This window comes from Bos taurus, chromosome 1 (assembly GCF_002263795.3).
Source record: "Bos taurus isolate L1 Dominette 01449 registration number 42190680 breed Hereford chromosome 1, ARS-UCD2.0, whole genome shotgun sequence".
In the NCBI taxonomy this organism is placed as follows: Eukaryota; Metazoa; Chordata; class Mammalia; order Artiodactyla; family Bovidae; genus Bos; species Bos taurus.
In genome coordinates this window covers 96,435,154-96,447,194 of record NC_037328.1, presented here as the reverse complement: position 1 = coordinate 96,447,194, position 12,041 = coordinate 96,435,154, and positions in this window count along the sequence as shown.

Below are 12,041 nucleotides of genomic sequence, written 5' to 3'. Positions count from 1 at the left end.
TTCACCATCCCCTGTGAACCTCCTACTTTTGTTTCTATCACTTGGCCTCCTCTCCAGATTTGTCCTGTCTGCCATGTTAGGATGAGGTCTTAGTTTAACTCCTCCTCCTCAAGAAGCTTCCTCTTAGTTTGCTTTCCTAGCGTGGCTCAGCAGCTGTAGACAAGTGATGCCCAGTTCCTCAGGTGTCCAGATAGCCCTTTCCAGCACCCCAGGCCTCTGCTGGTCTGAGAGAGAACATGAGGAGAAGAAGAGCAGCTGGGTCTCTACTTCTGGCCAGTCCAGATGACACCTGGCTGACCCCGTTAGCCTACTGGCCATCAATTACTCTGGAAATGATGGAAAGTTTCCCCTTCCTGGAATGGTTTTATGTCTTTTCTGAACTCAGTAAACCTTGTAAAATGAATTCTTGCCACCCGCTTACAAGGGTTTGGAGCACTGGACCGGGGTCAAGAGAAGTCCTTTGGGTTTTCCCTCCCCAAAGGGTTAGCTCTGTGACTATGGGCAAGTCTTGCTCAAATTCTCTAGGTTTCATCTATAGAACAAAGTGGATAATCTCTGTCTCGTCACATGAAAGATGAAGATTGGATCAGTCCCTAAGGATTGTTGTGAGGGTTAAATAAGATAGTACGGATACAGCGCTTAGAATAAAGCCCAGAATGTCATCAGCTCTCAGTACATGTCAGCTCTTAGTATTTTTCTGCTCTCAGTTTCCATGATTCTTTGTTCCTAACATCCTCTCCAAAAGTTCATATAGAGTCCTGTGACTCCCAAGGTTGACTAGCTACGTGAGTTCTGCTCCTTCTTTCAGCCTGCAGTTTGTGTTATTTGTCCTTGAGGTCAATGAGGGCTCATGAAAAGAACAAGGGGCCACCTAATGAGTGGATTTGTGTCGTTCATGTCACGGAAGTTTGACAACCTGTGACAAATTCCTTTGACAGATGTGCATCTATGGCAATTTATCAATGAGCACTGTCTCAAATTAGTTAATCACTGGGCCATTCAGTCTAAATTGAATGGTGCTTCTGCATGCAGAAAGTTTTTGTTTGCAATTCTTGAGTCATCTCAGTTTAAATTAAGTCAATTAAAATTCCCTGTTCCTAACCATTTTTCTATCAAGTGTGCCTAAATGCCCACAATACTCTGCAGGGCATCTTTCTATTTATGAGTTTGTGTCTCTTTAATGTCTGTGAGTTAATCATTTTCCAACACTGTGCTATTTTCTTCCACTGCCTTCTGTACCATTTGCTGCTAATTTTCAGGGTGCTAAGGGAGGTTGATATATAAATTGGGAGTGAAGATCATGGGGTCATCATTGAGGTTTAGCAAACAATGTTGCTCAGTGCTATTGACCAATAGGTCACCAGTAAAAGAAGCAGTGTCAGGGAGAAATGATTCTCGTGACAGCTGTTTACCAGACAGAGAAGAGTTCCAGGAATGTACTGTAACACGCAGATGGTGCAACTCAGTGGTGGGCGAGTTGTTGACCAGGTGCTTTTTTGTCTTGTAGAACTTGAAGAGACACACTCAGCTATATTTGTTAATCCCATTCTCCTCAGAAAAGGCTTCCCTGGTGGCTCAAACAGTAAAGAATTTGCCTGCAATGTGGAAGACCTGGGTTTGATCCCTGGATTGGGCAGATCCCCAGAAGGAGGGCATGGCAACCCACCCCAGTATTCTTGCCAGAATAACTCCATGGACAGAGGTGCCTGGCAGGCTACATTCCATGGGGTTGCAAAGAGCCAGACAGATTGAGCAACTAACACTAACTCTCCTCAGAAAATCCTCACTGTTTACAAACAGCCAATGTGGGCTCTGGCGTCTCTTCAGAGACTTGGAGCGTCAGTGGCAAGATAGGTAAAAATAAACCCAAATGGAATATCTCTCTCCCTTACATCTTGAAATCACCTTCCCTCTTTGAACAGGGCAACTGGGTTTGGGGAAGCACTTTGTGGTGGTTGGTGGGAAGAGGAAGTGGTTTTTAAATGAATACATCAAAAATTGAAGCTCAAGGGTCTTCCTTGGTGGTCCAGTGGTTGAGAATCTGCCTTCTGGTGCAGGGGACACTGGTTCGATCCCTGGTTGGGGAGCTAAGAGCCTACATGCCAAGGAGCAACTAAGCCTGCATGCTACAACTCGAGAGGTGCATGCACTCTGGAGCCTCGGCGCCACAATCTGCTGAGCCCATTTGCTCTAGAACCAATGCTCTGCATCAAGAGAAGCCCCAGCGTGCCATGACCAAAGAAAGTCCGAGCACCATAAGGAAGACCCAGAGCAGCCAAAAAAACAGAAAAAAAATTGTTTAATGAAGCTCAGTGCCTCCGTGTCTCCATGTCGTAGATAGCACAGCGTCCATGGTCCTAGGAGCAACCCACTGGGCCTCTAGGGATGTCCGAGACTGCTGTAGGATGGAGCCTTCTTTGTGGTGGCCAGTCTCCTCTCATAAGAGGAGTCTACCCTAAGGTTGTGCCCTGCCTGTCTTCTCACTTCCAGTCACTCCTCTTTATTCTCTCTTCCCAAAGTCTCCCCAGGTGGCCTATGCTGAGCTGAAGGCGGAAATGGCTCTGCTTTGCTACAGTAAGAACACAGGTCTCTCACCCTGACAAATGTAAGACTGCAGTCAAACATTGTGGTTGGGCTCTTTTGCCTCTGTTTTGTCATTGATGGGTGCAGGGTGCAGAGGGTCAGAAATGTGGGGAGGAAAGAATGTCGTCCTAGGAAGCTTCTTGTTCCACTGCTGATGCAGGCCTCCTGGCCACCTTGAGTCACTCAGGGACTTGAGGGTCTCTGAGGGGAAGTTGTGAGTTATAGTGAAGAACTTCTAACTGAAGTTCTAAGTTCCTTGCAATTTTGTCCTTCCAAGACATGTAAGATCAGAGTAAGATGTGTGAGATCACATGTAAGATCACAGCGAGGGATAGGTTTCTTGCCTCTGGCTTCATACTAAAGGGCAAAAAGATGGTCAGGTGCTCCCACACCTAAGTGTCCTGAGTGACAATCCTACTCTAGTTCTTTTCTGGTGGTGGTAGCACTGGCTGGGAGGCAGCTCCAGGTCTAGAATGTTCCTGATCCGTTGTCCTTATCAGGAACACCTGACCTAACTCATCCTTTGTTCTTACTCCCACATTTCTCACCAGTGAGAATTCACTCAGCATTTTAATCCATTAATTTGCTGCTGCAGAGCCAGTTCTGTCTCGGAAATAACCACCCCAGATGCCAAGGCCCTGAAAGATTGCTGCCTGAAACGTTTATTGGATAATGAAATTAAAAAATCGTCTCAAATACCAGATGTGCAAGGTGATGCTTGTTCTCATTGTCATTGTCAACTTCCACAAAGATTGTCGTGGAACGTTGGTGCGAATGTAGAAGTAAGAAATAGATCAGGGAAGAAACCCCAAGTTTGCTGCAGAAGTCATTGCTTGATTGGTAAGATCAAATTGGGGTCTAAAGACAGACTTTCTTATAAAGTATTTTTCTTTAAGGTAGTGTTATATTCATTTTTAAAAATCCATCAGAACTTGAGGAATGAAGCAGGCATATAACACAGGACTATAAACCCAAGAGCACTGGATGGAAATGTGCATCAAACAATAGAAAGTCAATAAAAGCTAATCTGATTTATAAAAAAAGAAAAAAAGAAGGGGAGGATATGATTTGGAGTATTGAGAGTAGCACAACATCATATTCTTTCCCTTTTTATATAAACCAATATACATACTAATATTTTAAAAGTAAAAGTGATGTTCTTTATAATATAGTTATTCCTCTAACATGTCTCTTGAATTTTACAGGCATTATAAGAACAACTAGGCACAAAGTTTACAAAGAACTTTTCTGTTGGTGCTCTGATCTGATCAACAACACAAATGTGAGTACGGCAGGAATAGCCAGATGATTCCATTTTAGAAACAAGAAAACAGGCTTGGAGTTGTCTGTTTGCTTAGAGTATTTGCACATTATGTTCTGACTTCACACCCTGTTTTTCTGTGTATTTTACAAATAAAGTCAATTCTTGGCTTTCCCTTTTTCACATTATTTCCACATGTTTTTTTAGTGAGAGGTCAAGAAAAACCTTCTCCCAGGGTGATCACTGACACTGAATCACAGTCTTGACTCTAATGTCTTGGAAACCTAATGCTCTTGAATGAGATTCTACCCAGGCTTTCTTTATTGTATTGTATTTTATTTTCCTATTTTTTTTGGCTCTGCCACAGGCATGTGGGTTCCCTGACCAGGGATCGAACCTATCTCCTCCACTCCCGCCCCTGGCCCCCCCATAGAGGAAGCACAATGTCTTAACACTTAACAAGGAAGTCCCTGGAATTCTTTATTTTAAAGAAAATGGGTACTCTTTGCACATGTGTGCATGCTAAATTGCTTCAGTCATGTCTGACTCTTTGTGAGCCATGGACTGTAGCCCACCAGGCTCCTCTGTCCATGGGATTCTCCAGGCAAGAATACTGGAGTGGGTTGCCATTTTCTCCTTCAGGGAATCTTCCTGACTGAGGGAGGGATTGAATGCAGTCTCCTGCAGCTCCTGCTTTGCAAGCGGATTCTTTACGATCTGAGCCACCAGGGGAGCCGTACTCTTTGCACAGTCATTGTTATTGGAGTGGTTTGCTGAAAAGCACCAGACTGGTCACCAATAGAGCCAGCTGCTTATTTAGGTTCCATCACTGCCCATCTTAAGATCTTGAGCAAGTTTTTTCTAACTCTTTGCATCTCAGCAACTCCATTCACAAAATGAGGGGATTAAGCATAAAGCTCTAAATTAGAATTAGGGAAAATTTTAAAATATGATGGAAAAAATTAAAATGTATAAGGAAAAATAATTAGAGCATATAAAAAATAGGCAAGACCAACGAAACAACCAAGAGACTAAGGAATTAAGAGTAAAGAAAGACTATAAGTGTAGATTAAGGCATGTAAATGTAAATAAAAAGAGGGAAAAGGTTGAAAGCAAATAACACAAGGTAAACAGAGATATTTAAGCATAAAAATATTCAAAGAAGGAGAAAATCAAAGTTAAGAAGAATTTTAGGTTGCGCAGAGATCAAGACAGTTGCCAAATAAAAGGACAAAATAGAACAAAAAGTAGAACAAAAAATATAGAACAAAATAGAACAAAAAAAACATATATATAGCTAAGTAAGAGAAATTAGAAGTTGAGTATAAAAAGCCAGGGCTTCCCTGGTGGCTCAGTGGTAAAGAATCTGTTTGCCAATGCAGGAAATGCGGATTCCATCCTTGGGTAGGGGAGATCCTTTGCAGAAGAAAATGGTTGCCTACTCCAATATTCTTGCCTGAAGAATTCCATGGACAGAGGAGGCTGGCAGTCTACAGTCCACGGGGTCTCAAAAAAGACAGGACTTCGCAACTAAACAACAATGACATAAAATGACAAGTATTAAGCAAGTAGCAATAAAAATTTTTAATCTCAACCTAATTCTAAGAGACAATAAAAAGGATGTAAAAATAAATGGAGGTTTAAATTTTTGAGACAGAAAGAGGGTCAGCATGAAAAAAGAAAGGAAGTTCAAAGTCATATAAATAAGAATAGCAAAGTACAGGCAAATAGGCGAAAGTAGCTTCCCAGCTGGCTCAGAAGGTAAAGAATCTGCTTGGGTCAGGAAGATCCCCTGGAGGAGGGCATGACAACCCACTCCAATATTCTTGCCTGGAGAATCCCATGGACAGAGAAGCATGGCGGGCTACAGTTCATGGGATCATCAAAGAATCGGATAAGACTAAAGCAACACACACACACACACAATCAACAGAATGTGCTTTTCAAAGGGTATATTTTAAAAGTAAAAGGTATTATTACATTAACTTCAAGAAAACAAGAAGAAAATGTCCTGTGTAGGAGAGCAGGTAGGCATCCGGTGTCTTCAGCAAAGCCTCCGAGCCAAGGCCACATGCTGCAGTGCTGTGTCTCCACGTAGGAGGCTCAGGCCCCGGGGCAGCAAAGCTCCTGGCTGTTAGGAGGAGAATGGCCCAGTGATGAAGGGAAGCAGCAGAGGAGATGGGGAGGGTCGGTGGCCTAGGTGGCCTGACCCATTTGGCTGGTCATAGCAGCTTCTGAGTAAGTCTTCTCCAATTCCTACTTGGGTCAAAAAATGGTACCAACATGCCTGCACAGCATGAGAAAGGGTGGTTGTTTGGACACACTTGTGGTGTCTAGACACACTGGAAATACGCTGAATCATTGAAAGGGGAAGAAAGGAAAACTCCAGAAGTGTAGCATTTCTCAAAGTATGAGAGGTTGTTGTTCACAGTTGTTCAAGACCACGGGCACCCAAATTACAGACTGCTGTTCACAGCTGGGTGGGGGTATTTTAGAAGCTTGTCTTACTAACAAGCACTTGGGTGATTCTTAGGACCAGGGGAGTTAGCGCAAGTACGGCCCAGGACAGCTTCACGCTTCAAAGCTGGGGTTCAATGAAGAAATTTGGGGACTTGCTGCTAGAGACAGCAAATGAAAGAATGCTGGGTATAACATGCCCCAAATGTTCCATTCTCACGGATTTCCACCACCAACACAGAGAATTAAGCACGGTCCTTACTGATGGTATGATTCATTCATCAAACATTGCCCACGGAGGCCAGGCAGACAGCTGAATCAGGATTTTGAACTCCTGGGACCTATGTTAGAGCATGGAGTGTGAAGAATACGCTCACCATCTAAGTAGGCAGGTGATTGTTCTTCCTGCTCCATCAGCACTTTCTCTAGTCCTGCTGAATTCCTTGCCTGTTTCAGAGCCCACATACTCTTCATTCCTTTCTGCCTTTCTTCCAGCCACTCCCATTCAATGGAATGTCTCTCTCCCTTTTTTTCCTGTCCCATAATCTGGTGAAGACCACCTCTTCTTGGAAGCCTTCCATAGACATTCCAGGCAGAGGCCCTTTCTCTTCAGTCCCAGAGCAGTCCCTGCCTTCCTCTGGCAAATGCTGGGCTCTCCTTTTGGTGTTGTCTCTGTGCTTGTTGGTGTTCTTCCCTTGCCTTCCCCACCTGCCCTTTAGCAAAAGGAGACTGCAGCTCCTTGGAGGCAGGGATCATTTCTTCATCAGCTTTCTCCCTCAGCATCCAGTGTGAGGGCTGCTATGTAATGTGTGTGTATGCTAAGTTGCTTCAGTCATGTCCAACTCTTTGCAAAACCAAGGATTGTAGCCCACCCGCCCGGCTCTTCAGTCCATGGAATTCTCCAGGCAAGAATAATTGAGTGGGTAGCCATTCTGTTTTCCAGGGAATCTTCCCGACCCACAGATTGAACCTGTGTCTCTTATGTCTCCTGCATCGGCAGGTGGGTTCTTTACCAGCAGTGCCACCTAGGAAGCCCCTCTGCTATGTCATATGTGCCATGCGTGCCAAGTCGCTTCAGTCATGTCTGACTCTTTGTGACCCTGTGGACTGTAGCCTGACAGGCTTCTCTGTCCTAGGCAGCTGGTAAATAAATCATTGCGTGGTTTTTCTCTATATAGGTGAGTTTGTGTGTGGCTTGTCAAAAGTCAGATTGTGGCTATCTCCAACGCTTCTAAAAGAAATAAGATGGCATATACTTCCCTGGTGGCTCAGTTGGTAAAGAATCCGCCTACAATGTGGGACACCTGGCTTTGATCCCTGGGTTGAGAAGATCCCCTGGAGGAAGGCATGGCAACCCACTCCAGTATTCTTGCCTGGAGAATCCTTATGGACAGAGGAGCCTGGTGGGCTACAGTCCATGGGGTTGCAAAGAGTCCGACATAACTGAGTGGCCAAGCACAGCAAAGCACATAAGCAGGCAAAAAATAAAAACACTTTTTTTTTTTTTTGAGTTCTCTGATACTTGAAGATGATAAGGTAGCTTTGTTAAGATGAACTGAACCAATGACCATTAATATATCCACATTAAACACTGCCATAAAACACAACAAAGATACAAAAGAAGGTTCTGGGACTTCTCTGGTGGGCCAGTAGTTAAGACTCCACGCTCTCAATGCAGTGGCAGGGTTTGATCCCGCATGCTGTAGAATGTAGCCAGAAGCAAGCCAAACAAATGAAGGTCTTTAGGGAAGAGGCAAACAGTTACGATTTCCAAATTATGGACCAAGGACTTCAGCAGGGCTGGGGGTCCAGTAAAGAGTCCAGCACCCAAGTGTATACTGAGCATTGTTTGCAGACTAAATGACTCACATGCACAAGGAATTTTTTCAAATGATGTGGCTGATAAAATGCAGTTATATTTAGAAGCGTTAGTGGACTTTTTGTGCTTTTTAGCTTCTTAGGTGATTATGACGGGAAGTCATCATATTTAAAATGATTGGGAAACTCAGGCTTATAAGGTGACTGGGATCCAGTTAGCTGATGGAGTGGCTTCTGTCTTACAGCATGTCCACTCTGTACTGGTACTTTGGCCTGTAGAAGTGCTTTGAATTCTGCCCAAGATTAACCAATTACCTGGATAAAGCCAGCAACAGAAATCTAAATATGGACAGCAGGCGGGCCATCTGCTTTGAGCCTGATGCTGGGTGATGCTCCTCCCTCTTTCTTCCCCTTCTATATTTATCCCATCAATTTTTGAGATGGGCAGTACATTCCTATACTAAGAAAAAAAAATGATCTGGACTTTCATAAGTTCTCTAGAGTAGTTACTGGGCTTCCCTGGTGGCTCAGTGGTGAAGAATTTGCCTGCCAAGCAGAAGATGCAGGTTCGATCCTGGGGTCAGGAAGATCCCCTGGAGGAAGGCACGACAACCCACTCCAGTATTCTTGCCTGGGAAATCCCATGGACAGAGGAGCTTGGCAGGTTAGAGTCCATGGGGTCACAAAGAGTCAGACAGGACCTCGTGACTAAACCACAACAATGGACAATTCTTACCACATTCAAAAAATTTCCACTAAGCAGGGAAATTTCAAAAACAAAACTAAAGCGTTCCCTATGCTACCCCAAATCTTGTGGGGACCAACAAAAAGGCTGCCAATTACTAACTTTACCAAACTAGAACATGCAATGAAATGAATTATACATATTATCATCAGACTCTCAAATACATCTTCTTCATTATATGAGAGCATGCCACCTGCAAAAAGACTGTCTTTAGATGAGCTTTATGGAAAAGTCACTCTGTTAGCTTTTGTCTTGGACCGGTGATAACTTTGGCCTGTCAGATTGATGGGCCTCCAATTATTAATGGCTGTCCTAGTGAGGAGGAAGGATGAGAAGAGGGGAAAGCATCAGATTATCCTGAAGGCTATACTATTTCTTTCTGCTCCAGTGATGCCTCCTAGCCCTAAATTCCTCAATCTTAACTGGCATCTCTTTTGCAAAAGGAGTTTAGTAATACAGGATAACCTGAGATCCTGCAGCATGGGCACAGGGCTAGAACATTCTGTCAGACCATAATGCCGCTGGTCCGTGTCGTCCTGACGTCATCTGGTAGAGTAACTTTGAACTTTGGAATCTAAGATGACTATTTTTTGGCTGGAGGTGACCCTTTTAAAATTGTTGTTGTCATGGAACATGAACTTAGTTGCTTACAGAAATATAAAAGCACATATTCAAGCGGATGCTATTCAATTTTAAAGAAAACCAACACTCTAAAATATTGTCACATAAATTATTGAGAACTTATTTTAGAATCATTTATGGTGTCTTTTACAACTGCAATTTGTGATGCTTAGATCATCTGCAATGACTGATGCCTCAGGCATTACTTAGCACTTGTTTCACATTCTTCATCTTAACAGAAACCAATACTCTCTATCTTCTGTAAAGGACTCCAAGAATCTACAGCATTTTGGGAATCCAAAAATGGCTTTGGTACTGGAAAAGGTTGATTAAGACCATCACCCTTGCTATTTAACATGAATTACACATTATCCTGCATCTCAACAGATTTGTGAAAAGACATGAAAAGTAATAAGCAAAACAATTCCTTTACTGTTATATTGCTTTATATCACTTCATTATTTTCTTCTTTTATTTATTTTGAATATTTCTTTTATTAAGTGAGCAGGAAAATACATGGTTGAACAAATTGAAACTACAAGTTGTGCCCTTTACAAGACTGAGTGAAACAAAGATTCATCAGAAGGCATGTGTCAATTTCCTACAACAAAACTTCATGCAACAACATTCAATGGAGCTGAATATATACAGATGTTACAGGCTGCCCAGGGAAGCCTCATAACTACTGTCACTTGGAAGAATGATAAAACCAAAATGTCATTAGGCTGTCATTAGGCTTTCTTGAAGCTGCATTTGGCAGGAGATACCTTGAATGTTGTTTATTTCTTGTTTTAGAAAAAAAAAAAAAAGAATTGTTATCATGTTTAAACATTTAAACCAAAAAACAAAATTTAGAATCCTCTTCCCACTTCTAGCAACTTTGCACTTACTGCAATGCCAGTAGCTTAAAATGGATCATTATCTGTATAAATGTAAGAATCTTGAAATACTATTTTTCTCAGGATTCTATATGGCAGCCTCTCTTCCAACCCTGCAGGGCTTCAACCCTTGACCTGTTAAGATGATTCATGGAGCCAAATAGTACAGCCAGGTGCTTTCCATCCACAGAAGCCTCCCAAGAAAGAAAATCCATTGAGTGTTTCATTTTCTACATGAAAGCAGACCTATGCTTTTATAATATAGAATTTGGACACAGCTTTTTTGTTTTGATATTGAAATTAAAATGATCTTATAGGCTTATACCTTAATAAAAGAATTCCAAAACTGTTATTATTTATTTTCATTCATTTTTTCATCCAATAAATACTTACTGATTACTATTTGCCAGGCATTCTTGTAAGTACAGGAGACAGGCCAGTGAACAAACTAGATGTTGATAAGCTCTATGAAAGGCAATAAAGCAGAGACTAAATGGGGAATTGGGAATTATCTTATATAGGTCTCTGATAGGATAGGAATATTTGTGCAGAGACCCAAAGGTGGGGGAAAGCACATTGTACAGATACATGAATGGAGGGCTTTCTAGACAGAGGAGACAGCCAGGGCAAAGATCTCGAGACAGGCTCATGCTTTGAGTGTTTCCTGGATAAAGCAAGGAGGGCAGTATGGCTGAGCAAAGTGAACTAGGGAAAAAGTAGATGAAGTCAGAGAAGTGGTAGCGGTGGTTGAGGATGGAGCAAAGTGTAAGTCAGATTTATGAGGTCCTTATAGGCCACTGTAAGGACACTGATATTCTGAGTAAGATGGGAAGACCTTGAGCTCTTGAGCAGAAAAGTGGCATAACCTGTATATTAGTGGATGTTTTAAAAGTGTCATCTTGGACTTCCCTGGTGGTCCAATGGTTAAGGATCTGCCTGCCAAAGCAGGGCACACAGGTTCCATCCCTGGTCTGGGAAGATCCCACATGTCATGGAGCAAGTAAGCCTGTGTGCCACAACTACTGAGCCTGAGTGCTGGAACTACCAAAGCTGGCATACCTAGAGCCCATGCTCCACAGCGAGAGAAGTCACCTCAGTGAAGAAAGTAGCTCCCACTTGCCTCAACTAGAGAAAGCCCTTGGGCAGCAGCAAAGACCCGGCACAGCCAAAAAAAGAAACTAGAATATTTGCTGGTCTGGAGGAGCAAAATTGCCATTTACTGACAGAGAATACTGTAATGCTGGGGAAGATTGAAGGCCGGAGGAGAAGGGGACGACAGAGGATGAGATGGTTGGATGGCATCACTGACTCGATGGACACGAGTTTGAATAAACTCCGGGAGCTGGTGATGGACAGGGAGGCCTGGTGTGCTGCGGTCCATGGGACTGCAAAGAGTTGGACAAGACTGAACGACTGAACTGAACTGAATACTGTAATGGGAGTAGATTGGTAGGTGGAGTTCAAATCAGTTTGGTTTTAAATATGTTGAATTTGAGATGTCAGTTGCATAGCCAATGAAGATGTCAAGTAGTTAGATGTATAAATCTGGTTTAGGGCTGGCAATAAAAATACGAGTATTGTCTCTATATAGTTGGTTTTTCAAGCCCCAAGACTGGAAGGGATCACTTAAGAGAGAGGATATCCAGTGCTGGGCACTCTAGGAATTCAGCAAAGGAGA